This window comes from Scyliorhinus canicula, chromosome 1, assembly GCF_902713615.1.
Source record: "Scyliorhinus canicula chromosome 1, sScyCan1.1, whole genome shotgun sequence".
Classification (NCBI taxonomy): domain Eukaryota; kingdom Metazoa; phylum Chordata; class Chondrichthyes; order Carcharhiniformes; family Scyliorhinidae; genus Scyliorhinus; species Scyliorhinus canicula.
Genome location: NC_052146.1, coordinates 30,491,880 through 30,514,578, shown reverse-complemented (window position 1 = coordinate 30,514,578; position 22,699 = coordinate 30,491,880). Strand labels below are relative to the sequence as shown.

Sequence of the window (22,699 nt, the reverse complement as noted above, 5' to 3'; positions counted from 1 at the left end):
CGCTGCCTCCACCGCCCTTTCATGCAGCGAGTGCCAGACTTCCATCCCTCTGGGTGAAAAGGTTCCCCTCACATCCCCTCTAAACTTCCTGTCCCTTACATTAAATCTATGCCCCCTGGTCATTGGTCCCTCCACCAAAGGGAAATGTTTCTTGCTGTCTACGCTATCTATGCCCCTCATAATGTTATACATCTCAATCATGTCCCCCCTCAGTCTCCTCTGCTCCAAGGAAAACAACCCCAGTCTATCGAATCTCTCTTCATAACTAAAACTCTCCAACCCAGGCAACATTGTAGAAAATCTCTTCTGCATCCTTTCCAATGTTTTAACGTCCCTCCTATAATGAGTATTCCAGAACTACACACAATACTCTAGCTATGGCCTAACTAAAGTTTTATACAGTTCCAGCATAACCTCCCTGCTGTTAAGCTCTATGTCCTGGCTGATAAAGACAAGTATAACATATACCTTTTTAACCACTGTATCTACCTGATCTGCTACCTTAAGGGTCCAGTGTATGGTGGCACAGTGGTTAGCACTGTGGCTTCACAGCACCAGGGACACGGGTTTGTTTCTGACCTCGGATTACTGTCTGTGTGAAGTTGGCACATTCTTCCTGTGTCTGCGTGGGCTTCTTCTGGGTGCTCCAGTTTCTTCCAAACAGTTCCAAAATGTGCAAGTTAGGTGGATTGGCCATGCTAAATTCTCCCTAAGTGTGCAAAGGTTGGGTGGAGTTGCGGGGTTGGAGCCCGGAATTGGGTCAAGGTAGGATGCTCTTTCGAAGGGTCGGTGCAAACTCGATGGGCTGAATGGCCTCCTTCTGCACTTTAGGGATACTATGATAGATGCACACCAAGGTCCCTCTGATCCTCGGTGCTTCCCAGGGTCAGCGTTCATCATGTATTCCCTTGCCTTGTTTGTCTTGCCCAAGTGCACCATCTCACATGTATCCAGATAGAATTCCATTTGCCACTGATCAGTCCATCTGGCCAGCCCATCTATATCCTCCTCAAATCTCCTTCACCAAGGAGAACAGCGCCAGCTTCTCCAGTCTCTCCATATAACTGAAGGCCGTTAGCATAGCAGTAAATGTTCTCTGTTCCTTTTGTAAGGTCTTGGCATCCTCCCTAAAGTGTCCTGGCCACAATTGGACACAATAATCAAGCTAAGGCATGACCAGTGATTTATGCAGGAGGTTTATCACAACTTCCGGGCTTTTTCTGGACTTTAAGAACATAACAACTAGGAGCAGGAGTAGGCCATCTGGCCCCTCGAGCCTGCTCTGCCATTCAATGAGATCATGGCTGATCGTTTGTGGACTCAGCTGCACTTTCTGGCCCGAACACCATAACCCTTAATCCCTCTATTCTTCAAAAAACTGTCTATCTTTACCTTAAAAACATTTAATGAAGGAGCCTCAGCTGCTTCACTGGGCAAGAAATTCCATAGATTCACAACCCTTTAGGTGAAGAAGTTGCTCCTAAACTCAGTCCTAAATCTACTTCCCCTTATTTTGAGGCTATGCCCCCTAGTTCTGCTTTCACCCGCCAGTGCAAACAACCTGCCCGCATCTATCCTATTTATTCCCTTCATAATTTTATATGTTTCTATAAGATCCCCCCTCATCCTTCTAAATTACAACGAGTACAGTCCAAGTCTACTCAACCTCTCCTCGTAATCCAACCCCTTCAACTCTGGAATTAACCTAGTGAATCTCCTCTGCACACCCTCCAGTGCCAGTACGTCCTTTCTCAAGTAAGGAGACCAAAACTGAACACAATACTCCAGGTGTGGCCTCACTAACACCTTATACAATTGCAGCATAACCTCCCTAGTCTTAAACTCCATCCCTCTAGCAATGAAGGTCAAAATTCCATTTGCCTTCTTTATCACCTGTTGCACCTGTAAACCAACTTTCTGTGACTCGTGCACTAGCACACCCGGGTCTCTCTGCACAGCAGCATGCTTTAATATTTTATCATTTAAATAATAATCCCATTTGCTGTTATTCCTACCAAAATGGATCACCTCACATTTGTCAACATTGTATTCCACCTGCCAGACCCTAGCCCATTCACTTAACCTATCCAAATCCCTCTGCAGACTTCTGGTATCCTCTGCACTTTTTGCTTTACCACTCATCTTAGTGTCGTCTGCAAACTTGGACACATTGCCCTTGGTCCCCAACTCCAAATCATCTATGTAAATTGTGAACAATTGTAGGCCCAACATTGATCCCTGAGGGACATCACTAGCTATTGATTGCCAACCAGAGAAACACCCATTAATCCCCACTCTTTGCTTTCTTTTAATTAACCAATCCTCTATCCATGCTACTACTTTACCCTTAATGGCATGCATCTTTATCTTATGCAGCAACCTTTTGTGTGGCACCTTGTCAAAGGCGTTCTGGAAATCCAGATATACCACATCCATTGGCTCCCCGTTATCTACTGCTCTGGTAATGTCCTCAAAAAATTCCACCAAATTAGTTAGGCACGACCTGCCCTTTATGAACCCTGCTGCGTCTGCCCAATGGGACTCAAGCATCTTCCCTACTACCGAAGTTAAGCTCTCTGGCCTATAATTACCCGCTCTCTGCCTACCTCCTTTTTTAAACAGTGGCATCACGTTTGCTAATTTCCAATCCTCCGGGACCACCCCAGAGTCTAGTGAATTTTAATAAATTATCACTAGTGCATCTGCAATTTCCCTAGCCATCTCTTTTAGCACTCTGGGATGCATTCCATCAGGGCCAGGAGACTTGTCTACCTTTAGTCCCATTAGCTTTCCCATCACTACTTCCTTAGTGATAACAATCCTCTCAAGGTCCTCACCTGTCATAGCCTCATTTCTATCAGTCACTGGCATGTTATTTGTGTCTTCCGCTGTGAAGACCAACCCAAAAAACCTGTTCAGTTCCTCAGCCATTTCCTCATTTCCCATTATTAAAACTCCCTTCTCATCCTCTAAAGGACCAACATTTACCTTAGTCACTCTTTTTTGTTTTATATATTTGTAGAAACTTTTATTGTCTGTTTTTATATTCTGAGCAAGTTTACTCTCATACTCTATCTTACTCTTCTTTATAGCTTTTTTAGTAGCTTTCTGTTGCCCCCTAAAGATTTCCCAGTCCTCTAGTCTCCCACCAATCTTTGCCACTTTGTATGCTTTTTCCTTCAATTTGATACTCTCCCTTATTTCCTTAGATATCCACGGTCGATTTTCCCTCTTTCTACCTTCCTTCCTTTTTGTTGGTATAGACCTTTGCTGAGCACTGTGAAAAATCGCTTGGAAGGATCTCCACTGTTCCTCAATTGTTCCACCATAAAGTCTTTGCTCTCAGTCTACCTTAGTTAGTTCTTCTCTCATCCCATTGTAATCTCCTTTGTTTAAACACAAAACACTAGTATTTGATTTAACCTTCTCACCCTCCATCTTTATTTTAAATACCACCATATTGTGATCGCTCCTTCCGAGAGGATCCCCAACTATGAGATCATGAATCAATCCTGTCTCATTACACAGGACAAGATCTAGGACCGCTTGACCCCTCGTAGGTTCCATTACATACTGTTGTAGAAAAATATCGCAGATACATTCTATAAACCCCTCCTCAAGGTTGCCTTGACCGACCTGGTTAAACCGATCGATATGTAGATTAGAATCCCCCATGATAACTGCTGTATCATTTCTACATGCATCAGTTATTTCTTTGTTTATTGCCTGACCCACCATAACGTTACTATTTGGTGGCCGATAGACTACTCCTATCAGTGACTTTTTCGCCTTACTATTCCTGATTTCCACCCAAATGGATTCAACCTTATCCTCCATAGCACCGATGTCATCCCTTACTATTGCCCGGATGTCATCCTTAAAGAACAGAGCTACACCACCTCCCTTAACATCCACTCTGTCCTTCCGAATAGTTTGATACCCTCGGATATTTAACTCCCAGTCGTGACCATCCTTTAACCATGTTTCAGTAATGGCCACTAAATCATAGTCACAGTGCTGTGAAGAGAGTGGTGGAGGCAAGTGGAGATTTCCAGATGGAAATATGAGTTTCCAGCTGAAATTTAGCAGCAGGAGCGCGCTCACTTTTTTTCTTCTTGATGCACGATCAATTGTACAAAGACTAAGGTTGGATATAACTGTGGCTTTATTGCAGTAAGATGTGTGGCCTCCCACAGCAGCTGGCGAAATGGCTGCTGAATAGAGGACACGCATATTTATACTCCTCCTCTGGGCGGAGCCAGCAGGCAGGGGCTACCGGCGAACCTGTAGTATAGGTCCTACCTTACATCACCTAATACAGGTGTAACAGTGGTTTACCGCACATCGGCAGGTCTTCCAGCGACCTACCAGACTGATTGACAAGCTGACTGCCTGTTAGGTGGGAAAGCAGCGAGAGAGCCGAGGTAAGGAAAGTTGGGGATTGTGGTGGGGGAGAGCAGGGAAGACAGCTGATTCTGATGGAGTCAGAGATGGATGTGAGCGCTCAAGGATTGCAAAGCATGGAGGACAACGAAGAAGTAAGTTTTTTGGGTCGAAGTGCTCCTCCTGGCCCACAGGCAGTGCGGTAAATGGACTTTCTTTGCGGATCTTCCAGTCTTTCCCACCTCCTTTTCGGAGCCCTCGGAATGCCAGTCTCCTTAGGAATTGAGCAGGTCGAGGTCAGGATTGAAATTGAAAACTCTGTTACTTCCCACCTGCCCCAACTTGCTTACTGTTAAAATATGCCTCCCCTCCACCCACCACCCCACGACTCTGTACTTCAGTCAAACCCAGGGTTTGAATCCTGCCCCACATCTGTTATATGCAGGGAAGCACTGACAAATGAAAGTTTAAAACCCTCAAAACTTCAAAGACATTTTAAGATTGAGCATGGAGAGTTCGAGAACAAACCTCTTTATTTTTTCAACGGATGCAGTGAGATCTTAAATCATCACGGTAGCACAGTGGCTAGCACTGTTGCTCCACAGCACCAGGGTCCCAGGTTCAATTCCCAGCTGGGTCATTGTCTGTGCAGAGTGTGCACATTCTCCATGTGTCTGCGTGGGTTTCCTCCAGATGCTCCAGTTTCCTCCCATAAGTCCCGAAAGACGTGGGGCGCGATTCTCCGCAAATGCGGAGAATCGTAAAGGCTGCCGTGGGACAGGCCGTGACCCACGGCAGCCTTCACGGCCACTTCCGGGGCCGATTCTCCCCCCCGGGCGGGGCTAGGAGTGCGGCCCCATGCGTCATGGCGGTGCGGCCTTGACAACGGTCGTCAAGGCCGCACGTCAAGCGTCACGGCGGCTGACGTGGCCGATGACATCAGCCGCGCATGCGCAGGTTGGACAACGCCAACCCGCACATGCGCAGTTGGTGTCTTTCTCCTCAGCCCTGTACTAAAACCCTCCTGGTATTCACGGTTCTGCCTTTGCATCTGCAGCATCTGAGGGTCGAACATATCCAGAGGCACGGCACCTGGCTGGAGGACAGCGTATTCCTGGGATCCATCAGACCTCAGATTGTCTGATGCCTGGGACACTCTACTTTCACGAGATAGTGACCCAGAAGCCTCCCTGCTAAGTTTGTCTCTGCGATGGTGAATGGTGCGGGTGATAGCTGTGATGCTTCACCTGTGTCATCCTCCGAAATCTGCTCTGAAGTGGTGTCGAGGGTGGGCGATGGGACACAGCTGGTAAACGGGCCAGGCTCTTCAGTTGATGTTTCTGCAAGGCTTGGGGCACGGTTTTAGTACAGGGCCTGGTCAAGCATCTGGAGTGCACAGAACTCAGTTCATACTGGCCATCTGGATGAAGGACTGGTGGCTCCTCACTTTTCTCCCTCAGGACCACCATGCTCTCACCGCAGGCCCACTCCTGCTTCTCCCCTGCGGGTTCCATGGCTGTCTCCTCCTATTGAGTCAGGTTCCTAGTTTGGGCATCCCACCACCCGTTATCTCTCGCTCGCAGGGGTTGTCCCCGGGCTGTTCCTGCAGGGAAGCAAATGAAGATAATTTGAGCTGGAGGCCTGGTGGGTCAGAGGTTGATGACACCTGGCATGTGTGGACACTGCACCTAAGCAGAAAGGGGTTGTGATGAGGAATGCCGGGAGTGGGAGGGGGGTTTGAGGATAGTGCTGGGAGGTCGGGCGCTGGGGCCCTGCAAGATGGCGGCATGTGGGATTGAGGTGACGTTCTGGGTGGTGACGGAAGGGTGGAGTGCAGAGAGGAGACAGGGAGCACTTACCCTGGCTGGAGTGGGCCATTTGTCTTTTTTCTGCATTGCACACCCGTCCTCTCGGTCAGGCTGCTGGAACCGATCCGTGCTGCCACCGTCTCGCCACCTTCCTACCAACCCCAGAGTATATTGTTGCCTGCCTCTCCTCCACGGCATCCAGCAAATGGCTGAGGGCCCCCTCTGTAAATCCACTTCCTTGCTGCCATCCTCTTGGCTTGAATGAGAGCACGTATTGTGGAACCGTTTCAATGCAGCCTCCATTGACGTGCTCAGATGACTCCCGGGTGGGTGAATCAGAAGCTTCACACCTTAGGCACACCGCTTTCACATGGGAAAAATACATTTTACTACGTGCTTAAAACTAGGGTCCAGATCGTACCGCCGGGACTGCCGGGAATCGTATCGATTTTCTGCCTGCAAACAACAGTCATTGTTTTCAGAAAACTCCGCCCAATGGGCAGGATTCCCTTGCCTCCTCAAGGTGCATTTCCCGACAGTGGGATGTGGCTGCGGGATCTTCTGGTCCTGCCCCTGTCAATAGGATTTCCCACTGAATCCACCCGACACTGCCGGAAAACCCATGGCGGGGGAGCACCGTGGGCGGGACCAGGGGACCGTGCCAGTGTGAACAGCTGCCTGAACTCGCCCTTAAAGTCTTAAAAACTGGAACAAACCGGCCACTCAGGGCTGTTGGTCTGTCCCAGAATCTTCTTACCCACTTTATTTAGTTATTCAAGAATCGTCGACAGGTCTTTCTTTAATTAAAAGTGAAACAGCTATTGGTTTAAGGAACGATCCGAAGGCAAAAAGAGATCGGAATCTTCATGCTTCCATTGCAGCTGTGGACCTGGATGCTCCTCGGTGTGGCTCTGTTCTCCACAAATCGGTGTAACGTGACGCGAAAGAGCACAGGCCATTCTGTCCAAATTACATCCAGTGCAATTCGAATGTGCGCGATCATTTGCACTAATTGTTTTGAAAAGTGTGCATTGGTAGGGAGCTCTGCCCACAAAACCAGGCTCGCCTCCAGGATTAATTAATCACCATGAGAAGATTTCCCACATTACACTAACTTGTAGCCTCCAGGACACTTAAAAAATTAAAATGGATCTTTTGACCACAAGGACACGAGTTCAAACCGTTACTGCTGATTGCTCATATATTTATTAATTTACTGAGAAACATTACTACTGTAGCCCCAAGTAACTAAGAAATTACTCTCTATATTTTTTCTAAGTAATTTCCAGGAATTATTTTGGTGATAATCCATTTTCAATTGTTCAAAGTGTGTCGAGTTACCACTTTAAAACTTTTGAAACAATTTTTTTTCCTTACATTTTAAAATGCGGTCCAATTGCACTTGGCTTATGGCATACATTGCCTTGGGCGATGTGCAAATGAGTTTGAATGAAAATTTGAAAAAAATGCAACTTCTAAAAATGAGTGTAATTTTGGGTGCAATTTGCCCAAAGCAGAAACCCTAACCAATGGGCTTGGAAAATTGGTTATGCCCGCGGGTTAATAATCCAGGGGCCAGGATGATCCAGGGACACGAGTTCAAATCCAATTCATTGAGCACAGATTAAAATACTGATATCAGTAACGGTGAGCATGAAACTATCAAATTGTCGTAAACTTGCATCTGGTTCACTAATATGCTTTAGGGTTAGAAATCTGCTGTCTTTACCCAGCAGAACATAGAACATTACAGCACAGAACAGGCCCTTTGGCCCTCGATGTTGTACCTAGCTTTGTCCGAAACCAAGATCAAGCTATCCCACTCCCTGTCATTCTGGTGTGCTCCATTATTAACCCGCGGGCATAACCAATTTTCCAAGCCCATTGGTTAGGGTTTCTGCTTTGGGCAAATTGCACCCAAAATTACACTCATTTTTAGAAGTTGCATTTTTTTCAAATTTCCATTCAAACTCATTTGCACATCGCCCAAGGCAATAACCGCTTGAAAGTTCCTAAAGTGTCCGACTCCACTATCACTGCAGGCAGTCCATTCCACAATCTAACCACTCTCTGAGTAAAGAACCTACCTCAGACATCCCTCCTATAACTCCCACCCCAAACCTTATAGTTATGCCCCTTGTAACAGCTACATCCACCTGAGGAAATAGTGTCTGAACATCCACTCTACCTACCCCCCTCTTCATCTTATAAACCTCTATTAAGTGGCCTTTCATCCTCCTCCGCTCCAATGAGAAAAGCCCTTGCTCCTCAGCCTTTCCTCATAAGACCTATCCTGCAAACCAGGCAGCATCCTGGTAAATCTCCATTGCACCCTTTCCAATGCTTCCACATCCTTCCTATAGTGAGGTGACCAGAACTGCACACAATACTCCAAGTGTGGTCTCACCAGGGTTCTGTACAGTTGCAGCATAACCCCACGGCTCTTAACCAGTCTGGTCTGCAAGAGCAGGACTCTCTAGTCCCCAGCCGCGTGTATCTCGGCAGGGCACATTCGCTGACAGCGAGATTCTCTACTCCTGCTTCTCGATGGGATTTCCCATTGAAGCCACCCAACACCACCGGGAAACCCGTGGGGGCGGGTGTATAGCCGGCAACAACATGGGCTGGATTCTCAGATTTTGCAGCTAAGTGCCGACACCGGCGTGGGAACTGTGGCGTTTTACGATGCCAAAATCGGCGGCAAACTGGTGAGGGGCTAGCACCGGCGCTGGGTAAACCTCCCGGCTCCCACAACAAAAATGGCTGGAGAGTATGGAGAGAAGGCCAGTAGGATGCTACCACACCAGCTAAGGAAAAGGGAGGTGGCCAGGGAGATAGGAAGAGTGAAGGACAGAGGGGTGTTCAAGGAGTTTTACAGTCGGTTATATGAGTTCCCCCAGCTGGGGTGGAGGGGATGAGGCAGTTTTTGGAAGGGGTCGGGAGCCCCAATCGGGATTGCAGAAGTAGTAGAGGGATTGGAGGGCGTGCAGTCGGGCAAGGCCTCGGGACCGGATGGCTACCCTGTGGAATTTTACAAGAGGCTTTCTGGGATGCTGGGTCAAAATCCCCTCCGCGGGGCTTCCGAATACCTCCTGCCTACCTGAAGAATCTCGCTAACCAGCCAGTCCATCTCTGCCTGCTCCACCTTCTCCCTATGAGCCTGTATCAAAATTAGCTCCTCATTAATCACCGCTGTTGGTGAGGACATTTAATGAGGCAAGGGAGCGGGATGTTTTGCCCCAACAATGTCACAGGCTTCAATTTCATTGATCCTGAAGCGGGAGCATGACCCCGAGCAATGTGGGTCAGACAGACCAATCTCTCTACTGAATGCCGATGCCAAGTTGCTGGGAGTGACAGGGAAAGACCAGACGAGGTTTGTCAAAGGCAGGCAGCTAACGGCCAATGTTAGAAGGCGTCTGAATGTGATCATGATGCCGTCCGAAGGGGGGGGGGGGGGGGGGGGGGGGGGGGGGAGACAGAGGTCGCTATGGACGGGGAGAAAGCCTTCGACCGGGTGGAATGGAATTATTTGTGGAAGATCCTGGGACGGCTTGGGTTTGGGCAGGGCTTTATTGACTGGGTTCGCCGCCGGTGGTGAGTATGCGGATGAACTGGGTGAGTTTGGTCTACTTTAGACTGCACCGGGGGACAAGGCAGGGCTGTCCCCTCTCCCCACTGCTGTTTGCCTTGGCTATAGAGCCATTGGCAATGGTGCTGAGAGCGTCAAAGGGACTGGAAGGGGCTAGTCCAGGGGGAGATGGAACACAGGGTCTCGTTATATGTGGACGACCTATTCCTACATATTTCTGACCCATGAAGGGGGATGGGGGCGATTATGCGGATCCTAGGGGAATTTGGCCGGTTCTCGGGATATAGATTGAACATGGGTGAAGTCTTTGTGATCCAGGTTGAGGGGGCAGGAGAGGAGACGGAGGAGATGCCATTTAAAGTGGTGGGAGGGAGTTTTTGCTACTTGCGGATTCAGGTGGCATGGGGGTGGGAGCGGTTACATAAATTAAATCTGGCCCGGTTGGTTGAACAAATGAAGGACCTTCGGAGGTGGGACATGGTCCCGTGTCACTGGTGGGGAGACAGAACGTAAAGATGATGGTCCTCCCGAGACTTTTGTTTGTTTTCCAGTGCCTCCCTAAAACCAAAGGCCTTTTTTAAGCGGGTGAATTGGGTCATATCGGGGTTTGTGTGGGTGGGTAAAACACTGCAAGTAAAGAAGGTGCTGCTGGAGCAAAGCCGAGGGAGGGGGCTGGTACTGCTGAACTTTAGGAACTACTACTGGGCGGCAAATATAGCCATGATTAGAAAGTGGGTAGTGGGGAAGGGATCGGTGTGGGAGTGGCTGGAGGCGACGTCATGTAAGGGCAACAGTTTGGGGGCATTGGTAACGGCTCCTCTGCCGTTATCGCCGGCCCGGTAATCCGAAGCCCAATGGTAGTGGCGGGCATGAGAGTTTGGGGGCAGTGGCGGAAGCTTATGGGAGTGGAGGGAGCGTCGGTATGGGATCCAATTTGTGGTAATCACCAGTTTGTTCCGGGGAGGTTGGATGGTGGGTTCCGGAGGTGGCAGAGAGTAGTGATGGAGAGAGTGGGGGATCTGTTTATTGATGGGAGCTTTCCCTGTTTGGAGGATTTAGAGGAGGGGTTCGAATTGCCGGGAGGGAATGGGTTTCGGTATCTGCAGGTGAGGGACTTTGTGTGAAGGCAGGTTTCCGCTTCTACTGCCACAGGGGATACATGACAAGGTAGTTTCTAGAACAGGGGTGGGGGAGTGGAAGGTATCGGAAATCTATAAAGAACTTATGGAGTGGGAGGAAACCTGGATAGGTGAGATAAAACATAAATGGGGAGATGAGTTGGGAAAGGAGTTAGAGGCGGGTCTGTGGGAGGATGCTCTGAGCAGAGTCAACACATCATCATGCACCAGGCTCAGCCTCATACAGTTCAAGGTGGTTCACTGGGCACACATGACGATGGCCCGGATGAGCAGGTTCTTCGGGGTGGAGGACAGGTGTGTGAGGTGTACAGAAGGGCCCGCAAACCATGTCCACATGATTTGGGCATGCCCGAAGCTTCGGGGATTCTGGCAGGGATTTGCGAATGTCATGTCCATGGGACTAAAAACGAAGGTGGTGTCGAGTCCAGAAGTGGTAATCTTTGGAGTGTCGGAAGACCCGGGAGTCCAGGGGGTGAGAGAGGCTGGCATTTTGGCCTTTGCCTCCTTGGTAGCCTGGAGACGGATATTACTAGCATGGAGGGACTCGAAGCCCCCAAAATCAGGGGTATGGGTTAGTGATATGGCTGGCTTTCTCAGACTTGAGAAAATTAAGTTCACCCTGAGAGGATCAACGTTAGGGTTCGTTCAGACTTCATGGGCGGGATTCGGCGTGAATCCCGCCCCTGCCGGCTGCCGAATTCTCCGGTGCCGGGGTTTGGTGGGGGCGGAAATCACGCTGCGCCTATCGGCAGCCGCTGGCAGCGCCCACCCCGGTGATTCTCCGGCCCGCGATGAGCCTAGTGGCCGCCCGGTTTTTGCCGGACCCATCGGCGTAAATTAGAGTAGATTCTTACCGGTGGGACCTGGCGGCGCAGGCGGCCTCCAGGGTTCTCGGGGGAGCGCAGGGGGATCTGACCCCGGGAGGTGCCCCCACGGTGGCCTAGCCCGCAATCGGGGTCCACCGATCCGGGGGCAGGCCTGTGCCATGGGGGCACTCTATTCCTCCACACCGGCCACTGTGGTCCTCCTCCATGGCCGATGTGGAGACGAACCCTCCCGCGCATGCGCTGGGATGACGCCAGCACACGCTGGTGTCCCGCGAGTTGGCGCATGCCAACTCGCGCCGGCCGGCGGAGGCCCTTTGGCGCCGGTTGGCGTGGTGCCAAACTCCTTCCCCGCCGGCCAGTGTGGCGCAAACCACTCGGGGGCCGGCCTAGCCACTGAAGGTGTGGAGGATTTCGCATCTTTGGGGCAGCCCGACGCCGGAGTGGTGCATGCCACGCCTTCCCGCCGGAGTTGCCCGCCCCGCTGATTACGGCAGAATCCCGCCCCTTGCTTCTTCGGAAAAAACTGAACTGTCAGCAGATTCAATAATGTGGGGCGGGGGGGAGGGGGTTATGGGGTAAGATTAGGCGGGACTAGTGGAGGGATGTGTTACGCACTGAACTATGTTTACACTTGTATTTGTATCTTTTATTGTTATTAAACCATAAATGCCTTCATAAAATGTTTGTAAAAAAAATAAGGCAACCCAATCCCTGCGGTGCCCAGCTATCCTGAGGAGTGCAAGGTGAAAAACTTTGACAAAATGTGTCTTTTTTCAGCAATACTTCTTTTTAAGTTACTACTTCAAGATTTCAGCCTCTTTCATAAACCTGGGTTTTCAGTTCATATTTACAAGTGGCTTTCGAAGTGCACCCCCAATTTCTTGGGGGCTGCAGTCTGAAAACATAGGCGTCTGGACTTTCCCAGTGTGCGCAAAGCAGACTCGATGGGCTTCTGCTCCTACGCCTTATGGTCTTCCTTCATGCCGCAAAATATGGAACTCTCTTCTTTTTCCAGTGATTTGAGAATTCACCAAATAATTTATTCTAACAGTTACTTTCAGTAAAGCTTTGTGCCTAACCCTTATCAAGTCTACAGATTTATTTTAGGGAGGTAGAAATCCGGTGTGTCTGCACCTGCTATTTATATATCCAGTTTCCACAAGACAGAACATGAGTGTGAAGTCATTTAATTTTCTTCCCTATCACAAAAAATAAAATAAGCCATCACATTTAGGACTTTCACATGAGAAATGTTTTTTAAATGCAAGGCAGAGCATTTAGAATTTGCCAGGAACAAGATGAAACTGAATTTTTACCAGTAAGGAATAAGGGAGTAAAAGTCCCAATGGTTCTTGGCCTGGATTCTCCATTTGAGAGACTAAGGGCTGGATTCTCCGATTCTGTGGCTATGTCCCACACGATCTGTCTGGTCTTATGACCAAAATGTTGGCGACGCCCCCGCACCGATGCTCTGCCTGGTAGGGGGCTAGCAGCCGCGCCACGTAAAGCCCTACCAATACGCATGCCGAATGGCCAGGTCGGTGGCCACGCATGCGCACCGCGGCGGCCGCGCCGGACAGCACGGCACCGGCTGCGCGCAGACCGGCCTACCAAAAACTGCTCCCCTGTAACCACCCTCCGACCATCCCCCACCGTTCTCCCCAGCACCCACCAAAGTCCCACTGCCAGCGGAAAGGCCCCCCCCCCCCCAACTGTAGGAGCGCTGGACACAGTCCACAACCGCCACGCGAGGTTGACGAAACGTGATCGGACACGTGTCCCACGTCATCGGGAAATTGGCCCATTGGCGGAGGAGTATGGGGGGAGGGCCTCAGGTGACCTCCTGAGGCTGTCCCAATGGCGTGCGATGTAGTCCTCGAGTACATCATTTGTGAGGGGGCAGAACATCGGGAAAACGGCTCCGCCCTCCAATTTTGGCGTAAAATTGGATTCTCCGGCGATTTCAGCGTCAGCAATCGAAGAATCCCACCTTAAATGCTGATGCTAGGACTAAATGGCGGGTGTTCCACGGTTCTCGCACCCCACCCTGCACCACATGCCAACACTCATATCGCCCGCCATGGCAAGGTGTCCTGCACACACAGGCCACCAGCTGCGGACCACTTGCGTTGCCAGCGTCTGAGTGGCTCACACTGTGCATTACCTGTCCACGAGGCCTACACGCAGAGGGGTGTGCACCCGTTGGGACTGTAGCTGGAGTGTGCCGTGGGTTCTGCGTGCGACGCATGAGTGGTGCCTACCTGTCCCGGGCAGGATGGATGGGAGCAGGGGTCCCCCCCACCATGCACAGCTTGTCCCCACCCTCACCTCTATCTCGGAGTCCTTCACCTGGATTCTGAGCCCATTCTTTGTTCATTATTGACTCAGGTTTCTTTTGCACCCCCTCCCCCCCTTCTCTTCAGTATTACTTTGTTCACAAAGCTTTCAATCTGTCTTGGTCCAAACTCAGGGGTGGAATTCTCTGAAAATAAGGCTATGTCCCCACGCCTGCGAGGAAATGGGCGTGAATCACTCTGGGCTTTCCTGGAAAAAGTCCAGAGTGATTCTCCGTTTTGAAAGTGGCCAGCAGGGCCCCGGAGTACTCCACACAGCTCCAGCTGCCGATACTTCCGCCTGCGAGTCCGTGCATGCGCGCGGCGGCCCCGCACAACATGGCGGACCCACACAGCAAGCCGGCCCCAACAATATAGGCCCACACCCCCCTAAAGGTCGCGCTGTCCTGCCAATCGGTGGCCCCCGATCGGAGCCCTGGCCGTTTTGGAAGCCCCCCTCCCTCCGCCCAAGTAATGGATCCCCCCGCCCCCAACCAGGGCAGCCGTGAACTGTGTCCGCAGCCTCTACTCCGAGTGCCCGTTGGGTGGAACCAGGAGGGAACCACGCCGGCAGGAACTCGGCCAGTTGCCGACTGAGAATTGCCGCGGGGGCCTCTTTCAACAGCCCCCGCCTGGCGGCGATTCTCCGGTCCACCCCCACCATTTCCCCCAGCCCCCGATCGTGGGTCTGACACCCTATTCTCCGTCCCCCGCCGAGCGTGATTTCGGCGCGGAGGCTCGGCGAATCCCGTCCAGAAACTTTCCAAGAACCTCACTGCCTTAGTGTCTGAACTTTCCTTGAAAAGCCTCTTAAAAATCTCAGCCACAAATTTCTCTTCACAGTTCTGGCGTTTGTGCTTCCCTTTGCAAATTGCTTTGAGGGGATATTTTATCACTTCAAGTGCACGATAAAAACGTTAAGCAGGTATTACATTCGGGGTAGTTTTATGTTGTCGAATTCCTGTTCCTTCGCAAATGGCTTTTAATATTGACTGGCAGAGAAAAACTTTTAACCTGCAAGACGAGGGTTGGATCTATGCGAGATCGTAGAGGTCAATGGAAAGTGGGCCAACCATCACGGTCCAACTCAACCGGGCAATTGTAAAATAGCAGCATAGTTTCCACAAGGATCTTGAGAAAGCCCGCCATATTTATTCTACTTAATCTGTAATGCAATCTGGTACAAGGATGGAGATTGGACTGGCAGTGTTCAAGAAGAGAGGGTTGAGGGCAGGCTTTAAAAAAAGGACAATGGGTGGAATTTAATGCTGGTGACAAGGACCTGGGCGGCTGCCCAAGACCCTGTTGGAACCCTGCATTACTTCCATTGGGGAAGGTTTGCCAGAATTAAGTGTCCATTAGGCATTCAGTTGGCCAGTGCTGGGCGATTTCCCAGGATTTCAGGACCTCGACTGTGGAACTTCCACCTCCCGAGAGATGCCGGTCAATCAGAGGATGGCAACTCTCTATTGCTTGTCAGCGCCACCAGAAACAGTGGCTGCTGTCAGTAAAGCACCCACCAATAGCTAAAGATTGCCAAGGGCACAGGTAAATGAGGGCAGAATGGTGCTTGTAAGAAGGGAGTCGCTGGCTGGGGGGTGGGGGGGGGGGGTGTACAGATGGTTGGAAGAAAGATGAGGGGGCTGGCTCTCAGCAAGAGGAAGAGGCAGTGGGAGGAGGCTCTTTAGTGGGCATTATTTGCCCATTGAAGGGCATCAATTAGCATCCAGGTAGAAAGACCATCCAAAGATCCATCCACCCTGGGTATAGTTGGGTGGTGGTGGTAAGGTAACAGGGCCCCCGCCGCATTCTCACCTGTGCAATTAAATGCCCCAGGCCTCCAAATCTATCGCCAGGGAGGTGTTGAATTCGGCCCATACGTGTGCTTCTTTAACAATGAAAAGAGTAGCTGGCAGCAGGTCACACTGTTGGAAGGGCCTTTACTGACCTGCTTCCCTCTGCTTAATTGTTGTATTGGATTTCTTAAGTGCCACACTTAATGCTTTAGTCTTCAGTTGGCAGACTGTTCTATTTAACTCAAAGATCTGGATAGCAATCTCCCCCTCTACGATGTCAGCTTGGTTCAGGAAGCAAAACCTGTTTCACAATCTCCAGTTGCATAATACTGTGGGATGAATCAGACTGGAAATGGAGATCACATTAGGCTGCAGTGTAACACTGGTACAATTGTAGCGTTCTGGGCCGTTACTTCAATCAACTGCTTGATTTAAACTGAAGAAGCAAAAGCTGTAGGAAACAACTAACTCCAAAACACCCACCACAGAACCTTCATCTAAAAATAATTTGTAAGTCGCTGGCGAGGCCAGCATTTATTGCCCATCCCTAATTGCCCTCGAGGAGGCGGTGGTGAACTGCCTTCTTGAATCTCTGCAGTCCACGGGATATAGGTACACCTACAGTGCTGTTAGGGAGGATGTTCTAGGATTTTGAGCCAGCGACATTGAAGGAACGGCGATAACAAGTAATACATTAAAGCATAGGGTTGATTGACTTCATTTTTGAAATACTGCTGGGTAGATTTTGTGAACAAGTTAAATTAGCACAGGATGCTCTGTCGTAGGAGTATTAAAAGCCTTTGAATTAGTGCACCTCAGAATTTGAGTTCCTAGTCCAATACATAATACTGTACTTTCAATTCCTCCAAGTACCCAAATAGACAGGGAATAACTACAGACTGAACACCATTTACTGATAAAGTGGGGCCAACAAGCATCTGGAACAGAGTCACTTGTCCTTTTCTCGTGTGGCCCAAGGTACTTGTACACAGAATAAGAATACATTTAAAGATTAACACAACTCTATAAGAGTATCCTAGGCGTGATTTCTATGACAGCAAAACAGGCACCGCACCTGGATGGATTCAGCGACTATTAAAGGGCCGGCACTGGTGCCACGTGGAACACCATTGATTCCAATGAGAAATGGTGTCTGATTCGCCAGTTTCGTGATAGCCACTCAGGAGGTTGACAAGCTGCAGCCGCATGTATAAACTTCACTCCCCACACACACCATCCCAGCCAACATGGTGGCACTGGTTGCGCTGGAGCGCACCCATCCCGTTGATGAGTCGGCTGGGGCCAAAGGGCTGGGAGGACAGCCATACGACCCTTGACACTACGTTCACAGTGGGCAGAAGGCGGTGTGCGCAGCTGCATGGTTGCACGTCAGTGGTGTTCCGTGCCCCGTCCACCCTGACCCTACAGTCAACTCCCTGGCCACCTCCCACACCCTGGCAGAAGCCCCCAGCCAGCGGCACAGCTGTCAGCATACTATAGCGATGTTGGACACTTTTCGTACCCGCTCTCTCCCCCTCAGCAGCCACGCCGCCTGTTTACCAATTTTTAAAAGCAGAAGTGAACCTCACGGTCGAGAATTCCCTTCGGCGATGGCAGAGAATTGCAGAGACCCCAGAAAATACCAGGTCAGGCCTGCTAATTATATGTAAACGGAGCGGAATGCATTGATGCCGTTGTCGAGGCACCGGAGAATTGCAATTTGCTCTGAAGCTGGTGTCCGCCACAATTTCGGTGGCAAAAATGATTTTCCGCCCAATCGCTTTTCCCGGTTTCGGCATGGTCTGACGGAGAATGACGCCCCCTCTGTTTTCCTATTTAAATTCATCCAAGCTGACTTCACAACGTTCATAGAACATGGCGACACTGAGGTAAAAGGGCTGGAGTATCTCCGATTTGGCATGACTCGGAAGCCCTTTAAAAATGATGGGTGGTTCCAGATTCCAGGATTCCCAATCCCATTCCTGGCCTAACTGAATTTTGAAAGTGTCTTTAAAGGGTGTGGGCTGATTCCTGTTAAAGGCCCACACCCAGCTATTCTGACCTGACCGGCTCCATTGCAGGGGAGTCGTGAACCAGAGTCTGCATGAGGGGATCTTTCAAAGGGGGAAGTTCCAACGGTTCGCCTTATGCCGCCATTACCAAGATATGTCCTTGTACTAATAATAATCTTTTTAAAAACAATTTAGAGTACCCAATTACTTTTTTTTCCAATTAAGGGCAATTTAGTGTGGTCAATCCACCCGACTTGTACATCATTAGGCTGTGGGTGTGAGACCCACACAGACACGGGGAGAATGTACAAACTCCACACGGACAGTGACCCAGGGCCGGGATTCGAACTAGGGTCCTCAGCGACATAGGCTGCGGTGCTAACCACTGTGCCACATGCCGCCCCTAATCATAATAATCTTTATTGTCATAAGTAGGCTTACATTAACACTGCAATGAGTTATTGTGAAAATCCCCTAGTTGCCACACTCCGGCACCTGTTCGGGTACACAGAGGGAGAATTCAAAATGTCTAATTCACCTAACAAGCACGTCTTTTGGGACTTGGGTGAGAAAACCGGAGCACCCGGAGGAAACCCACGCAGACACGGGGAGAACATGCAGACTTCCCACAGACAGTGACCTAAGCCGGGAATCGAACACGGGTCCCTGGCGCTGTGAAGCAACAGTGTTAACCGCTGTGTTACAGTGCCACCCAAAGCTCTTCACACCCTGATGCCAAGCTATGCCCCTGTAACCAGCCCCCATAGCTCCTCACACCCCTATGCCAAGCAATGGCATTTCCAATACCATTGGTTCTACACAGTGTATAATGGGTCAATGAACCCTACAGTGATAGCAGAATGTGTAAAGAGCTTCATTTTCAATACATTAAAGAAAAGACATCCAGACGCTTCAAAGTATCAATAACATAAACAACAAACTTCTGAAACCACTTAACCTTGTGTAAATAAACACTGTGAAATTGACAAGATCAGACTGCCAGAGCTGTCAATCAAACAATGTTATCCCTGGGGCACGGTGCTTCAACAAGTTTAATGGACATCTGGGCTCTGATCCGAGTCTCGAGAGACTTGGGGCCTTGAGGTGGCATGGATGAGGAATGGGGTGTGAAGGGGTGAGGACAGGAGGGTCTTTGTGCTTTTATTTTAACTGGAATGAAGTTCCACAGCACCAAAACTGGTCTTTAAAGTACCCTGCCTCAGCACCCTGCATCCCTGTGGCTGACTCTGCACCTTTTCCCAGATCAGCTGGCCCGACTCCAGTTTTATCGCCCCAGAGCAATGAGGATACCACCTTTGCAGGCACTTTCTCCAGTGGATTGTCGACCAAGTCGGGTATTTTCCTGACTCCCACTACCTGCATCAAGGATGGAAATGCAGATCACAAAGTGCTTCTGAAAATAGCGTACTGCAAAACCAGTACTGCGGTGTTATGCTGCCCTCTGCAGGTGATGTTGTTGTATAGCAGCTCTCAGTCTCACACCTCAAAATAAAAAACATCAAGGCCGGGAGTCTCTGAAAATGCAGCCAAGTGTTGACGCCGGTGTAAACACCGGAGTGTTTCATACCGGCGTCAATGGGTCTTTTGGATCAGTGATTCTGTTGCTCCAGCTGCCATATGCGGCCCTGCATTGCTCGCCATGGGTCCGGCTCCGCGCAACATGGTCGAGCCACACAGCGGGCTGGTGCAGAAGAAGGTAGCCCCCCCCCCCCCCCCCCCCCCCCCCGGTCGCATGTGGCCACCGATCAGTGGCCCCTGATCACAGGCCTGGCAGTCGTGGAGGCCCACCCTCCCCGGAGTCTGAACCCCCCCCCCCCCCCCACAACCAGGACGGCCACCACGGCCGCAGTTCCGAGCTCCCGCTGGGTGAAACAATACGGGAACCACGCCGGTGGAACTCGGACGGTCGATCGCGGAGAATCACCACGGAGGCCTCTTTCTACGGCCCCCGACCAGCGCCTCGTCGACCGGGGGCGCGCAGCTGGCAGTGATTCTCCGGTCACCGGAGAATTGTGTCCCGGCACCGAACCGGCGTCGCGGGCCGTCTCGGCGTCAACACCGATTCTACGAGCTGACACGGGCTCAGAGAATCCCTGCCCACATATGGGAAACTCTAAAAGCAAACTTACAAATGCCTGCCTCCTTCTCATCCCCAATTTTTAAAAAAGATTTTTTTCCCATAAATTTAGTGTAACCAATTCATTTTTTTTTCCAATTAAGGGGCAACTTAGCGTGTTCAATCCACCTACCCTGCATATCTTTGGGTTGTGGGGGCGAAACCCACGCAGACACGGGGAGAATGTGTAAACTCCACATGGACAGTGAGCCAGAGCCGGGATCGAACCTGGGACCTCGGCGCTGTGAGGCAACAGGGCTAACCCACTGCGTCACCGTGCTGCCCCTCTTCTCATCCCCAATAATGGAAAATTCAACACACTCCCACAATAATAGGACATTTTGTGTGTGGACATTTTTATTCATCCTACCTCTACTGCAGATACCAGGGAAACAATAATTCCAATTCTCTTCCCACACATATAGGTGCCCTAAGGCAGACGTTTGCCTGGTTCCATAGCTGGTAACTCCCGGAACAGGTCGGTAGCCTGTCACCTTGAGCTTATAGCTTGAGAGTCACCACTCCGTATCAAGTGTGGCTGACCAGAAGTCTCTCCTGCTCTTACCGCCAGCCATTGACGAAGGGTTTGCAGGTTGACACCCAACCTGTTTGACCGTGTTATGAACGCACCTTCATTGGCCATCAAGTCCTGGGGTGGGACCCGAATCCAGACCTCCAGCGAAACAATAAAGAACCCCCAAATGTTAACACCCCATCCCCACACCTCTAACAGAATGAAAAGGAGGCATTGAGGAGAAAATGGGCAGACTGCAAATGAATGAGAGATAAGAGAAAATAAAACCTGGAGTCTCAAAACTGTTGAATTTTTCATCTAATGAACAGTTCTGCAGAAAATGTAACGTTATATTTCTGACTCACTGCTGGGAAGGAATAGTTCGAACGTGGACATCCAGCGCCCTCTGCAGGTTTAAATTGGAGTGTACAGGAATTGAAATTTATGCAATTTCTTTAAAATAAATTTCTTTATTGGTAACTGACCTGCCTGGTTCGGAATTATTTAGATCCATGAGTTAGTAATAAAAATAGGAATATAAAGGCCTGTCATTCTTTAATGACTTGAATTAGCTTTACGTTTAACCACCGGCTCACCATAAATTTTGATGAGGTTGCTTTCCTTTCCTCACACTCTCCCCTTGACAGTGTTGGCAAAAGGAAGGATTGGCAGATGACAGGCCAGAATACTGGAGCTCACTCACTGACATTGCCCGGAGTGGGGCCTGAACCCTTCATCTTCTGATTCCGAGGGAGGAATGTTACTGCTCAGCCCAAAAGGCTTGCTCCAGAGAACAGGAGCCCTCGGTAAAATTTCAATTCCCTAATTTCCACATTAAACTGTAACGGACGACACTTTTGGAGTGAGGCCAGTGACGAACTTGCAGCACTCCCATTGTCAACAACATTCTCTGACAGGGAGGAGGTGCAATCAGATCCCCCATTCTAATGTCTCCCACCTTGTCTAAATGTATAACCTGCCGGTTCACAGTACAAATCAAATGTACATTCACTGTGTATTCCACTGTTAGGCAGTACAGAGAATAAACAGCACAGAACATAATTTATTGCGGAATAGAGATGCATATTAAGGATGTGCCGTGAAAATTGCGGAATATAGGTTCAGAGGTGGTTTGTATCTTCCATGTATTTCCAATAGATTCAGATGGTCCTCAGTGCCGTGTCCTCTACATATTTTGCCGGTTCATGCTGTGCGTTCTCGATACATGCCTCTGCTCATCCTCTACACATCCCACCACATATCACATATCCATACAAGTATTTGTATAGAAACGGAATAATGTTCTACATGGTCCCTTTTTAGGGCATAAGGATGACTCTTGTTCATTGATTCACCTTACCCACAGTTAAAACTGTGGACACACGAAGTACAGTTCAAAATTTCTGATGCCAAAAGGAGGGACCAGAGCATGACAACATTAAATTGCATTTTCTAAAATAAAGCAAGAGTCCTCTCAATATACCGGGCACATTTTCAAGGATCCTTCAAGCTGCAATCCAGTCTACCTATTTCTTGGATTTTCTACACATTTCTTGCTGTTTTATCGTGGGTTTTTTCTATATATTTTGTTACGTCCCTTTTGTCTTTCCTTTTCGAAGTACGTTGTATATATTGGCGTCGGTTAGCTCAGTTGGCTGGTTTGTCATGCAGATTGATGCCAACAGCGCAGGGTTCAATCCCCATACCGGCTGAGGTTACCCATGGGTATCTCAACCTTGCCCCTTGCCTGAGGTGTGACGACCCAGGTTAACTCAGGTTAAATCACCACCAGTCAGCTCTATCTCTCTCAAAAGGAGAGAGGCGGCTTTCATTTCATGTATTGTCTTCGTTGCTTGCTGTTCCACACTGTCAATGATCTATTTAACACACTATTTCCTCAATGCACGTCTTTAGGGGGATCTTATAGAAACATTTAAAATTATGAAGGGAATAGATAGAATAGATGCGGGCAGGTTGTTTCCACTGGCGGGTGACAGCAGAACTAGGGAACATAGCCTCAAAATAAGGGGAAGTAGATTTAGGACTGAGTTTAGGAGGAACTTCTTCACCCAAAGGGTTGTGAATCTATGGAATTCCTTGCCCAGTGAAGCAGTTGAGGCTCCTTCATGAAATGTTTTTAAGGTAAAGATAGATAGTT

At 49.7% G+C, this 22,699-nt stretch overlaps 1 protein-coding gene across 5 annotated transcripts in view; it reads right to left on the bottom strand.

Moving 5' to 3' along the window:
- Positions 1–22,699, bottom strand: part of ttc28 (tetratricopeptide repeat domain 28) — a 965,957-nt gene that overhangs the window by 73,295 nt on the left and 869,963 nt on the right. The window lies entirely within an intron of this gene.